This window comes from Protopterus annectens, chromosome 1.part1 (genome assembly GCF_019279795.1).
Source record: "Protopterus annectens isolate FY-2018-M chromosome 1.part1, PAN1.0, whole genome shotgun sequence".
NCBI lineage: Eukaryota > Metazoa > Chordata > Ceratodontiformes > Protopteridae > Protopterus > Protopterus annectens.
Genome location: NC_056726.1, coordinates 348647654 through 348662960, shown reverse-complemented (window position 1 = coordinate 348662960; position 15307 = coordinate 348647654).

Here is a 15307-nt window from a genome sequence, read left to right as displayed (position 1 = left end):
CTCAGGCATCATAGATAAGCTCAACAGCTTAAACGTAAACCCTTATGTCATTAGAGGGGTTGCAAACTGGCTAAAGGACAGAACCCATAAAGTTAAAATCGCTGAAGCAATGTCAGACTCAAAGCCAGTCACAAGTGGTGTCCCACAGGGATCTGTCCTGGGACCCCTCTTGTTCAGCATTTATTTCTCAGATGTTAAAGCAAACATGGGAGGGTTGTGGCTGACAAGTTTGCAGATGACTGCAAACTAGGCGCCATAGTCGATACACCAGTGGACACATACATCCTACAAAAAAGCCTCACAGAAACGGACAACTGGTGCTGGTGTCATGGCCTTAAACTAAATGCCAAAAAATGTATAGTCATCCCCTTTGGGAAAAACAAAGTACCCACAAATTATCACAGACAGGAACCCACTGAGTACGGAAAAAGTAATCAGAGACCTAGGGACCCAAGTCGACAGCGACCTCTCATTTGACACCCACGTTGCCAAAGTGGTTAGAAAAACATTCTACCTTGCACACCTCATCATGAAGGGATTCACATCCAGATCCAAGGATGTCATTGTACCCCTATACTCCTCCCTCATCAGACCCATGATTGAGTACAATGCCCCATTTGGTATGTACCTCACCCGGCATTTGCAACAGCTGGAGAGACCACAAAAGTACCTCACCAAGAGGATCAAGGGTCTCCAACATATGTCTTATTCTGCCAGACTAAAGAAACTCCAGCTCTATTCAGTAGCATACCGCCTGCTCAGAGGTGATCTCTGTCTGACGTACAAGGCCATGTCCAATCAGGAACTGATGGACATGCTCCACCTCAAAAAATCCAAATCCATCAGAACCACAAATCCAAATCCATCAGAACCACAAGAGCTAAAGACTTAAACCTCGGCACAAGTAAGAATAGGACATGCTAGAGGGATAGATTCATAACCCAGAGGCTTGCCATGCTCTGGAACAAGATCCCAGTTCATGTTAGGCAGAGCCCCTCACTGACTCTCTTCAACAGAAATCTTGATGAGTGGAAGGGAGATCGTAAGTTTACCCCAGGGGTCACATCTTTGTCACTACTAGACAGGGGCACAGTAAACTAATTCTATTATACAAGGGGAACTTCACTGTGTCATTGCTAGACAGAGGCACAGTATTCTAAATCTATTCTGTGCATTTTTGTACCATTTCATGGGGTGGCGATAGCCACATCACTATGGCTAGGCTTACAAATGCCCCAGGGCAGATAGCCTAGTACTAAACTATGAAACTATTAGGGGACTACAGAAGATTCTGCTCAGTATCAGGGTCTTGCCTACATTTGTGAGACAGAGCTTGGAAATGTCTCTGCATCTCCCACATGGTTTTCTGCCCAAAGTCATTCAACCCCAGATGCACAACTACCACTCCATAGTTATATTTGTCTGGTGCAAGGCTCCTAATGGGGGAACATGTCAAATTGGTGAAGTTAAGATCTGCCGAACATAAAGTGTGTGAATGCTATTCAGCAAAACTAACTTCGCCAATAGTGGAATTTGCCTTTTTCTGCTCTGTTGTGTGAGCTCATCCTTAGCAAATGAAGATAAAACCTGGTAGATCTGGACAAAAAGTAAAACGGCTCTTACTTTATTAGCATATATACAACTAAGAAACCCAAAATAACATACCATGAAAGATAAGAAAACCTATTACTCAACCAACACATACCAAATCAAAAACTGCTAGTCCTCAAATCAAAAACTGCTACTCCTCAAATCAATAAACAAATCCAGGACAAGCTACACAGCCAAACAAAAAATGAAATACCATAGCCAACCAATTCAATACCCACTTTATACAGACAGTAGAGTCACTGACTAACCAGGTGACTGAACTCTTCATGTCCCTACTCAACCTTATTCAATAAAACAAAGAAATTGACTTCAGAAATAGCTCTGCCATGCACCTGCCCCTCAAGATCAATGGTGAAGTGGAGAGAGTCCAAACTACAAAGTTTCTGGGGGTACATACATACAGAGGATCTTTCTTGGAGTACAAGCACAGGCCAGCTAATTAAAAAAAGCCCACCAGCAACTACACTTCCTAGGAAGGCTGAGAAAACCAAACCTCTCTATGAATGCTCTGATTACCTTCTACAGAGGAGCCATCAAGAGCATTATCACCAGCAACTGCACTGTATGGTTCGGTAACAGCACAATGGCCGAAAGGAAGAAGCTGCAAAGAATAATAAGAAGACCAGAAAAGATCACGGGCACTACCTTACAGGAGCTCTTTGAACTGAGATATAAAAAGAGGTCCCGCAAAATACTGGTTGACACTTCAACCATACATTGGATGAGGTTCACTAATATTTCTTCTGTTATAAGGTTACGGAGCATCAGCTACAGGACCTTCAGATTCATGAACAGTTTTTATCCAACTGCAATAAGACACATTAATGCAGACATAAATGTGGATGTATTAAAACTAGTTATGCGCTCATTCTTTTTTTCTCCCTCACCATACAGTAATTCTATTTATTGCATGTTATTGCATGCTAAAATTAATATATTCTCATTTAAGTGCAATTCCAGTCACTTCCTTATGTGCAATATCACCCAATCTCACCTCTGTGTATAGTGTACTTTTCATGTGTTACTTGATAAGTGTTGTCCAATGTAATAAATAATGTACAAGCTTGTGCGACAGCTACTTAGACATTTAGCTTTGTACCAGTTATTTGTTTATTCTTTAATACCTATCATGTCTGTCTTTATGTATTTGTTTTCTCCTGTAAAACAGCTGAAACTTCAAATTTTGTTTAGGTTTCACTCGTGTTTCTTAAATGACATTTCTTTGATAAAGTTTCTTTGACTCGTTCAGTATTTCACTTTCCAATCAGTTCCTACAGATACCATAAAAAATCCCAAACTTAAAGCCTACTATAACTGCTTTGGACAATCAACGTGGCGAATATCTCAAACTGCAGCTATTGCATATACAGACTCAGTTCTGATGCATTGTTTTCTGATATGGATCAAAGTCCCCTTGCTATGGAGAAAAAAAAAAAAAAAAAAGTCATTCAATACTTCAATGTACAAGGGCAGAATCAATACAGATCAAACTACAGGCCAAATGCCATTTTATCTCCCCTACCAAAGATATTGCAAAAAATGTACCGATATGCAACTTCTGAACCATCTAATACATAACCAGCTTCAGTCTTCAACCCATCATGGATTATGTCAGCACAGTACATCTACAGCTTTGTTGAATTTTGTTAATCCTGTTAACACTAATGGAAATGCAGGAAACCTAGTTTCCATCTTCCTAGACAAGATTTGGACACCAGTCTTTCACCAGAGATTCTTACATAAACTCTCATCGGGGCTTAGCCATTCACAACTTGTTTGTGAGGTAGTTACAGAACCATTGACCAACACTGAAGTGAAATGGAAAAAACTTCTCTGCCTTCATGTCAGCGACTATTGGTGCCCCCACAAGGATCTATACTGTTCCCCACAAGGATCTACACTAGGCCCAACCCTTTAACATTCATCAATGACTTCTACACTGCTACAAAAAAAGCTATCCTACAATACTCGGATGACATAACCCCAATATGAATTGCCAGAACTCCCTCTCCACTCAAAGACCATTCATTACTGAAACATGGACTAAAATCAAAACTAATTACAAAAAAAACTGCTTTTTATCCCAAAACATCTCTATCAAAGCAGCAGTACTTACTATTGTTTTGCAAACACCTTTACAAAGAAAGTAAACTGCACTAAAATTCCAAATGTTATCACAGGTGGACAGCTGAACTCTGACCATTATGTATCACAAGTGTTTTAAAAAGTAAATAAATCAAATACCCAATACTTTATACAGAATAAATACCTATTTCAGACAGCCAGAAGACTGTAGGTTCATAGGTTGGTACTAGGCTATCGGCCCTAGGGCCTATACAAGCCAAGCCCTAACAATTCCCTGGCTATTTCTTCCCACATTATTTACTTCCCTGGACCCCTGTCTAGCAGGGCGACTGACGTGATCCGTGGGGTGAATTTCCTTTCTCCCATCCAATCAAGGTTGCTTTTGAAGACGGCCAAAGAGGCACTCTGCTTGACATGTACGGGCATTCTATTCCAGAGTCTGGGGAGTCTCTGGGTCAGGAACCTATCCCTCCAGCATGTTTAGTTTATTGTGATGACAAGGTTTAGATCCCTGGTGCGTGTGGCTCTGAAGGATTGGGATTTCTTTAAGTGTAGCATGTCCAACAGCTCTGGGTTTGACATGGCCTTGTATGTTAAGCAGATTGCCTCAGAGTAGACTATATGCAACAGAGTATAGCTGGAGTTTAAGGCGGTCAGCATAGGGCATCTGCTTTAGGCCCGATTCTTTTTAGTGAGGTATTTCTGCGGCCTTTCCAGTTGTTGCAGATGTCTTGAGAGGTACATACCAAATGGGGCGTTGTATTCTATAATGAATCTAATGAGGGATGAGTACAGTGGAACAATGACCTCCTTTTTTCTGGATGAAAAGCCCTTAGTGATGAGGTGTGCCACATAGGATTTCCTGACTGTTGTGGCGACGTGGTTATTGAAAGCGAGACCACTGTTCACCCGTGTCCCCAAGTCTCATCATACTTTTGGTGTTTTAGTGTACTGTCACCTATGTGAAAATTCATGGGTACGTGTTTTTTTCCCCAAGGGAATAACTATACATTTCTTGGCACTGAGCTTGAGCCCATGGCTCTGGCACCAAGCATCTGTTTCTGTAAGGCCCTTTTGTAGAGGATCCACATTATTTGGGGAATTCAATAATGGCTCCCAGTTTGCAGTCATCTGCAAACTGTGTTAGCCACAGTTCCTTAGTGTTGGCCTGTACTTCAGAGAAGTACATGCCAAACAAGAGAGGTCCAAGGACTGAACCCTGAGGTACTCCACTTGTCTAGAGCTGGATTTGGAGTCAGCTACTTTTACAGTGTGGGTTCTGTCAGTAAGCCAGCTGGCAACCCATAGAGTGATGTAGGGATTAATGCCCAGCTTAGTTAAGTTGATCTATGATTCCAGAGTGGGGGATGGTGTCAAAGGCCTTGGTGAGGTCCAGATAGGCTGTGTGGACTGCCTTACCCTCGTACACGGCTCTGGAGACCGATTCGAAGTCAATAAGGTTCAGGAGACATGATCGGCTCTTCACGAACCCAAACTGGGTGGGGTCCAGTGTTTTAAAGGTTGCCAATGTCTTTGTTTATAAATTCCATGATAATACGTTCCATGGCCTTGCAGATCAGGCTAGTCAGACTGATGGGGCAGTAGTTCCTGGGATCCAAGGTGGATCCCCCCTTGTGGAGTGGGATCACTGTAGCTGTGCACCACTCAGTGGGCACGAAGCCTGAGGTGAGGGTATGATTAAACACTTAGGTGAGGTGCCAGTTCATTTTGTAGTTCATTTAGTACACAGCCTGGGATGTCATTTGGTCCCATGGATGCTGTATTCTTAGCTTTGGAGAGTGCATTTCTTTTTACCTGAGTGTCTGTTACCAGAATTTGGCAATCTTTCAGTACTGAGATGGGCCACTATGGGGGTGAAGTTGGCACTGAATTGATCTGCCAGGATATTGGCAATATCCTTGGGAGCAGTATATTTAATGCCATTCTGTTGTAGCTCAGAGCAGATCTGAGCCTTGCCATTTAGATTCTTGACATAGTTATAGAATGCCTTGTGGTTGTCTTTGGAATCTTTGGCAATTTTACTTTCGTAACTAGCTTTGGAGGATTTTATGAGGGATCTCAGCGTCCTACTGAGGCTGGTAAGGGAGTTTTTTGCATCCTGGGATTTTTCCTCTTTTCTGCAACAGTTTTTCTTTTGTTATAAAATTTGTTTATGGCAGGGGACCACCAGATTGGCTTCCTTTTTTTTTGGAGGAGAGCATCTTGGTTCTATTTGGGATGGCACGATTCATGCATGAGTGGATGTGCTTGTACAGTACCTTAGTGTAGGATTCAGCAGTCGAACTTTGTTCCCTTCTGCATGGGTGTCATGAAGTTTGTAACTTCTGACTTTAGTAGCATGAAGTTGGCCTTGGAGAAGTTTATGGAGGTTTCCTTACTGAGGGGGTGGGAGTGGGATGTGGATGTTAAGGGTGATTAGCTTATGGTCTGACCTGACCGAGGGGGTGACCATAGGTGTGGAGCATCGATTTCCCATGTTGGTAATGACTAGGTCTAGGATATTGGAGCCCTTGGTAGGACTATGGATTAGTTGATCCAGGGCATTGGAATTTATGAATTCCAAGAACCGCTGGGCAAAGGTGTTGGTGCACGAGTAGTTTTCCCAGTTAATGGCAGGGTAGTAGTTGAAAATCACCCAGTATTAGGGTGTTTGGTTGTATATTAATATTTTCCAGTATGTTTAGAAAGGTGTAGTAAGAATCTTGGGTCATGGTGGGGGATCTGTAGCAAGCTACAATTTGGATTGCTGTCTTACCTAGTGTTAGTTGCACCTGGAGAATTTCAGACGCATTGTGTTGGGCAACTAACCTGGTGGTAGGTGTAGTAAGAATCTTGGGGCATGGTGGGGGATCTGTAGCAAGCTACAATTTGGATTGCTGTCTTACCTAGTGTTAGTTGCACCTGGAGAATTTCAGACGCATTGTGTTGGGCAACTAACCTGGTGGTGTGAATATCCTTGGTGAATATGGACACTCTTCCACCTTTAGTGTTTCGATCCTGGTTTGGTAGCGGAAAAGTGTGGTAAGAGTTGTAGCCTGGTATTGTAGGGGTGCTCTCTGAAGCCAGGTCTCAGTTACTGCACAGATATCTATGTTCTCCATTTTTAGGAGTGCCTCAAGAGAGTGCATTTTGAGGTTTAGACTTCTAGCATCGAGTAGCATTACCTTCAGATTTTGCATGGTTGTAACTGTTACAGTGGTGGTTTTGTCCTTTGAACTTTGCCTAAAAAAGGCACTACCGGGGTGGCAACAGCCTTAGCCAGTAACCGGAATCCAAGAAGCGACAGGTGCAGACCATCTCTGGCAAAGCATTGTGGTCTGTCGATCATGGCATCCCAGGCAGACTGATACTGGATCCCCTTTGAATGACACCAGAAGCTTAGCCAATTGTTGAAGTCAATAATTTTGTCCTTGTATTGTGGTATCATTCTGGGCAAAGGCAGGATTCTACTCAGGGCTAGGGTCATACCTGCCTTGGCCACATGATCAGAGAGCTCTTCCATGTCTCTTTTCATGTAGTCCAGGGAGGTACGTCTCAAGTCATTCACTCCAACATAGAGAATGACAGTCATATTTGTACTTGTTGTGGAGTGACTTGAGTGCACGAGTTATGTGGCGGATCCTGGCACTCGACAGGCAGCTCACTTAATTTTTTCCTTGTTCAGCCTGGTGAGTGGGACATCAGTGTGCCCGACTATAGAGTCACCTATGACTAAAGTGTTAGGTAAGTTGTCTTGCCTTAGGGGCTGTTGCTGGGTGGCACACTGGTTGTGATTGGTGTTTTTGCGTTTCAGCTTTGGAGGTCCTTGTTGGTTGGGTAGGTTACAGTTAAGGGCCTTCACATGTGGATTTAGTGTTGCTATGTTTGGGTGTTGGTGTGAGTTTAGAAGGGCTATGTGTTGCTTGAGGTGTAGTGCGGGTGTTAACCTTCTCCTCTTGACTGTCTAGCACAATCGTGGTTGGAGAGAGTGCCACTTCCAGTTTGGCTATGTAAGTGCATCTCTCACAGGTTGCAGTGTTGGGTGGTAGGAGGAGAGGGTTGTCTGTGTACATGAGACAATTGCTGCATTGCCCCAGTATGCCCAGATTCACCAGGTGTACAAGAGCCGTTTTCCCTTACCTTAGCAAGGTACTTTGCAATTATAGGCTGTTTAGTGCCTATGATTAATTTCTCCTTGAGAGTGGAGTGCTTGTATCAGTTTAAGGCTTCCTAGTGTTTTCCAGCAGGTATTAGAGCAAGTGCTAGTCACAGGGATGCTTAAAGGTTTGTTTGTGTCTTTCGGCTTTTCCCGGTTAGGGGTCGCCACAGCGGAACTCCGGTCCACTAAGGATTGGCAGCAGATTTTTACGTGCCGAGTTTGCCAGCCCTAATGCACAACCTTCAACAAAGGTACACCCATTCACACACGTCTCCACACAGAAGACACTCTAGCTGAGAATCGAACGGCACAACGTCTTGCTGGGAAGCGACAACGCTACCGCAGCACCACTACCGCAGTACAGGGATGCTTAAAGGTAAGATGAAATAAAATGGTTTATCCTAAACACTGCAGTGTGCACTAGAGAAGTTAGATGTGAAAGTAGGTAACTTAAGTTTTACCTGTCTAAAAAGACAAGTTTTAGTGGAGAGTCACTATTTTTAAAACAGCAAGATAGAGGGGGTGATCACTTTTGTATTCCAGTACTATGGAATACAGTAGAATGGACAATAAATTTAAATAGTTGAAGGGGCGTGATCTCACAAAATTGTAATTTTGTGCTTACTCACACAAGCCAGTGAAAGCAGAGAGGAAATGAGATATATGGTCAAATTAACATAAGAGGCAGGCAGCTAGAAAGACAGTGGTATTTAAGAACATGACTGTGACAGGGTGGGGAAAATTTTCTGCCCGACTCGCAAGAAACAGAGCTGTGGTGTCTTTTAAAGTTTTAATGTGCAGTTAAAAGCAGAACAGAAGCAAAACACAAGGTAAAGAAAACAAATCGCAGCACTCAAAATATAAAAAGGCAATAAACCAATACAAAATACAACAAATAAAAAGCAAACCAACCTTTCCCTCACAGCAAAGTGTAGCAGAGTCTGGGTGAGCCTTGACACTTAACTGCCATCTCTCCTCCATGCTGCATCAGTCTTCACTAACCTTGATGCCTCAACTGTCCAAACTTCAGCAGTGTTAAAACAGCCAAATCTGCAGTTAACTGTAGTAGAACACAGCACTACCTAGCACTCAAAGAATTAAACTGGTTGGAACAACCACATGACCTAACTAGTTCTCAGCTAATACAGACTTCTCTACAAGATAAAAACTGCCCAGCCCTTAAAATTAACACTACTCCCTTAATAGTATTTTAAATTCAAGAGAAAATCGCTAATCACTGCAGCCATATATTTAATACTACAGGTGACTATATACATATAGTGTAGCTAAAACTATGGAAAACACGTCACTACCACTCAAATCCATTGAGAATGTAAACTCATTTAATCTTCGCCTATCAAATCAGATTTGCTCCTGTGCATCTCCAGGGTGAAAGCCACTTATCTTCAGCTTGACATATTGTTAAACTACTTCTCTTCACCACGAATCCTATGCCTCACAACCAGCCTTCACCACGAATCCTATGCCTCACAACCAGCCTTCACCACGAATCCTATGCCTCACAACCAGCCTTCACCACGAATCCTATGCCTCACAACCAGCCTTCACCACAGAATCCTATGCCTCACAACCAGCCTTCACCACGAATCCTATGCCTCACAACCAGCCTTCACCACGAATCCTATGCCTCACAACCAGCCTTCACCACGAATCCTATGCCTCACAACCAGCCTTCACCACGAATCCTATGCCTCACAACCAGCATTCACCAATACCTTAAGTAGTTTACTAGTGTCTGAGCTGTATATCTAGCTGGAGACAGACTGCATGTTACCACTCCTCTATACTTCGAAACTTTAGGACAGCTATATATACAAAATTGTCTCTGGATCTGCTTAGTATCCTACCTCATAACTACAATACCAACATTAGTAAGAATAAAAAGATCTGTGACTCGATAAAACCACACACTGACTTAGCGCTTTCACCCATAACATTGGGCTTCTTCAGTGTCAGTTACACTCAAAAAAAAAAAAAAAAAAAAAAAAAAAAAAAAAAAACAAGACTTTTATAGTCCTAAACAGGCAATCAGCCAATATATAAAACCTCCATTAAAAATTAATTATCCAATTAGCCATTTAACCCAGCCCCTGCTACAAAGGGGGGAAAAAAACAGCACAAGATATACTATGATAAAACCACAGTTATAATAAACTGTTTCATGTAAAGCCCTTTGGTGAGTACTTTGTCCAAGGAAAGTTAAACATATAATCAATAAATCTTTTAAATAAACTGGAATTTGTGTTTCAAAACACAATAGAAATGTTTTCATTAATGCCTGGTGTTTTTGTTGCATCCAGGCGCAACTGCCATAGATATTCTCTCATCTCTAGTAAGGTTTTAACATCACCTCCCATGTCTTTCTTGGGGACCTTGTCAATGGCAAAAACTATAAACTTTTTGTAGTTGCCACACGTCTTAACTGTGGTTAAATAAAGCACTTGTAGGCTTCTTGTTTTTCTGTCGTGTTCCAAAATACTTGGCCTTAGTTTACGTGTGGTTATTCCTACGTAAAGTGCCTGACATGATAGACAGGTGGCTACATATACTACCATGTCAGTATTGCAATTACAGTACCCTGGGCAGCTTAGTGTTCTTTTGTAACTGTGTACATAAGGTCTGTCATTAATAAACTTGCAAATACTACATGTACCACACTTACCCATTCATGAAATGTTATTAGTTGTCCCTACACCTCTCAAGTAATAATCCAGCAACATTGAACTGTTGGTTCATCTAATACCATTGAGATTAATACACTTACTAACAACTCTATGGCAATGGTTTCAGGTATGAAAATTAAGAACATTATCCAGACAGTATGGGACAGTGCATTTCCTTCAGACTTAAAAGTACTGGGTCCAAGACGGATATTCATTAACAGCAGGGGTTCCAACTTGAAAGAGGTGTAGGGACAACTAATGGTAACATTTCACAAATGGGTAAGTGTGGTACATGTAGTATTTGCAAGTTTATTAATGACGGACCTTATGTACACAGTTACAAAAGAACACTAAAACTAGCCAGGGTAGTGCAATTGCAATACGGACATGGTAGTATATGTAGCCACCTGTCCTTCATGTCCGGCTTTTTATGTAGGAATGACCACATGTAAATTAAGGCCAAGTATTTTGGAACATAAACAGATGTAAACAAGAAGCCTACAAATGCTTTATTTAACCACAGTAAGACATGTAGCAACTACAAAAAGTTTACATTTTTTGTCATTGACAGGGTACCCAAAAAAGACATGGGAGGTGATAAAACCTTACTAGAGATGAGAGAATGTCTATGGCAGTTGCACCTTAATGCAACAAAAACACCAGGCATTAATGAAAAATTTTTATTGCAAATGTTTTAAAACATAAATCCCAGTTTAACAGATTATATGTTTAACTTTCCTTGAACAAAGTACTCGCCAAAGGGGTTTACATGCAACAGTTTATTATAACCATTTTTTCTGTTTTAAGATGTGGTTTTATCAGTTCCTTATTAGAACTGCGAAGGTCCACTTATTTGAATACAGAAATGTTGACATGTAGTCAGCGAACCGTGAAAACACAGATCGTCCTGAAGTGCGAAATTCGAAATGTTGAATAGTCATAGTTGGCTCTTCTGCAGTATAGCTCCTTAAGGTAAGTTTGTGATAAGTTACGGACCTTAGGGTTAGGGTTGGCAAACTGACGATTCGAGATTTTGAATTTTAAGGTTTAGGGCGTTTGGTGTTTTCACGGTTCGCGTAATATGTATCGCTGTTTTCAGATTCGCTGACAAGGTCTTTCGTGCTTATAATATAGACCCGGTTTTATCATAGTATTTCTTGTGCTTTTTTTTCCTTTGCAGCAGGGGCTGGGTTAAATGGTTAATTGGATAATTAGTTTTAATGGATTTTTTTATATTGGCTGATTGCCTGTTTAGGACTATAAAAGTCCTGATTTTTTTTGAGTGCAACTGATTCTGAAGAAGCCCAATGTTATGGATGAAAGCGCTAAGTCAGTGATTCTACATTTACAATAAAGCTGTGGTTTTATCGAGTCACAGATCTTTTTATTCTTACTAGTGTTCGTTCTACTTGATACAATACTAACATTTTCTGCTCTACCAAGTTTCCTCCCCCCACCCACCATTTCTTTAAATCTGAAAGCATCACTCACAAGCTCTATTAAAGCAACTAATACATTATCTTCAAATGATCAATAGCTACTAAAAGCCTAAGTAACATTTATACAGCAATTGCTGCCTTTATTTCACAGGATTGTAATCTACTTAGGAAATGTGCAATTGCTAAACGAATATTACTTAATGTGTTCATGCTCCACCGGACCTCCACTGAAAATGTTTTTTTGACCAAACCCAGTTGGATAAACTCCACAAACAAAAGTTAAAATAAAATATTGAGTAGGTATTCAAATAAGGTGCTGCACCAATTTCCATGATGTACTGACTATTCCAGTCACTATGTAGGGGAACCTATGAGGGCCAACAGCACCAAAAAGGGCACTTTCCTGGATGATCCTGGAATACTGAACTTGCATCGTGTTCAGCTAAGCTTTGCTGCACACAATCAGTATAACAGTGAAAAATATACAAAGTGTATAAATAGATTATACATACTGGGAGGCCTCCTAAGTGGTGTTACATGTACATAGACACAGCAGGACAAGGATGTTCGATTATGTTACACAGCTCCTTCAATGGATTCCTTACTTTTCATTATATACAAAATGCCACCCACTCTGCTGGCATGGTACTAGAGGTTAGACATTAACAACCATTCATTTCACAGTCAAGCACTTGCTTAAAACTCATAGCAAGCACTAATTAACCCTAGCACTAGACCCCCCCCTATACTGTCCAGAAGGACGAGGCTCTCTATTCGTCCCCACCAGCCAATCAGAAAAACGGCTTACTCTACCTATTCAGGCATGTCCAAAGGGCAGTTTCTGGTGTACTCTCCAGTCCAACTGGTGAATCTGGGCATTTTGAGGCAATGTTACAACTGCCTCATGTACACAGACAACCCTCTCCTACCACCAAACACTAATATATGCGAGAGATGCAATTATACAGCCAAACTGGAGGCAAAGCTCTCTCAACCAAGACTGGAACTGACAGTCAAGAGGAGTAGGGTAATACCTGCAACACACCACCAGTCTCACATAGACCTAATAAACCAACACCGGCAAACACCACACACAAATACATAAAAACACTGAGGCTCTAAATAAAAATCTGCAAAAGCAACAGACACCTCCAAAGCAGACATCCAAGCAACCTCCACACCCAATCACCAACCATGAAACGCATACTTCACATAAGTCAGCGTGCCACGCAATCACAGCCCTAAACGCAAAACATACCCAACACACTAGTAATAGGCAACTCTATAGTCAGGCATACTGATGTCCCACTAACTAGGCTGGACAAGAAAGTTAGTTAACTGCCTGTCAGGTGCCAGGATCCACCACCTTATCATGAAAGGGTTCACATCTAGATAGAGAGGCCATTATGCCCCTCTACTAGTCACTCATCAGGCCCATAACTGAATACAATGCCCCTTTTGGGATGTACCTTACCAGACACCTGCAGCAACTGGAGAGACCCCAAAAGTACCTCACCAAGAGGATCATGGGCTACAAACAGATGTCCTATGCAGCTAGACTAAAGAAACTCCAGCTCTACTCAGTTGCTTACCGCCTACTCAGAGGCGATCTATGCCAGACGTACAAAGCCATGTCTAACCCAGAATTAATGGACATGCTCCACCTCAAAAAATCCAAATCCCTTAGAGCTACACGCTCCAGGGACAAACCTCAGCACAAAAATAAATAGGACATGCTGGAGGGACAGATTCATTTCCCCAGAGGCTCCCCTCACTCTAGAATAAAATACCAAATCATGTTAGACATAGCCCCTCGCTGACCCTCTTCAAGCGAAATCTGGACACGTGGATGGGAAATCGCAAATTCACCCCTGGGATCTCTTCTGTGTCCCTGCTCGACAGAGGCACGGTAACTAATCTTAAAGGGCTACCTTCTGTGACCTACTATACAGAGGCACAGTAGGCTAATCTAATAGGGAGGTGAAAGCCAAATACACACTGGCTAGGCTTATAAATGCCCTAGGGCAGATATCCTAGTATCTACCTATGAACCTATAACACAAGCACTCAGATCACTCCAGAACAAGTACAAATACAACTCTGTCATTGTCCACATTGGTGTAAATGACCCGAGACGTACCTCCCTGTACTACATGAAGAGACATGGAAGAGCTCTCTGATCATGTAGCCCAGGCCGGTATGACCCCAAGTAGCATCCTGCCCTCACCAAGAATGATGCCACAGTATAAAGAAAAAATTATCAATTCCAACAATTGGCTAAGTTTCTGGTGTCAAAGGGGATCCAGTATCTGTCTGCCTGGGATAACATGCTCGACAAGCCACGCTGCTTCGCAAGAGATGGCTTGCACCTGTCACCCTTAAGCTTTTGAATACTGGCCAAGGCTCTTGCCGCCCCCATAGTGCCTTTTTTAGGCAAGGCTCAAGAGACAAACCCCACCACCATAAATAGCACAAGTAACCAAAAACTGAGGGTAATGCTACTCAACGCCAGAAATCTAAACCTCAAAATGCACTCACGAGGCACTCCTCAGTATGGAGAACATAAACATCTGTGCAGTAACAGAAACCTGGTTTAAGGCTCCTGAGAGCACCCCAGCACTACTAGGCTATAACTCATACCATACCTTTCGGCCACAGAACCAGGACTGAAACACAAAAGGCGGGGGTGTATCCATATTCAAGGATACCAACACCTCCAGGTTAGCGGCGCGGCACAATGCAACAGAGATCATCCATGTGCAACTAACAATGGGCAAAACTGCAATCCAAATTGTACCTTGCTACAGATCACCCACCATGGCCCAGGACCCCCATTCCGCATTTCTGTAGACACTGGGAAATATGAAGGTTCTACCAAACACCTTAATACTGGGTGATTTCAATTACCCAAACAAACTGGGAGAACTACTCAAGTACTAGTTCCCTTGCCCAACACTTCCTAGAATTTATAAACTGAAACGCCCTGGATCAACTGGTCAACACCCGCACCAGAGGGAACATATTGGACCTGGTCATAACCAACATGGGCGACCGGTGTTCCACACCAGAGGTAAACCCCTCACTGGCTAGATCAGATCATAGACTAATCACTCTGGATATCCACATTCCGCCCCCACCCCCAATCACGGAAACCACCATGAAAAACTTTTCAAAAGCAAACTTCACGTTACTTAAAGGGGCACTGGCTCAGATTTTTTGCTAGAGGAGTTTGTTTACATTTTAGTACTCTGTAAGTCACATGTTCAGCTAGAGGCAAGGTTTTCAAATAGCCTTTTTAGCATACTGCAGGTCAGATTACACAAACTTTT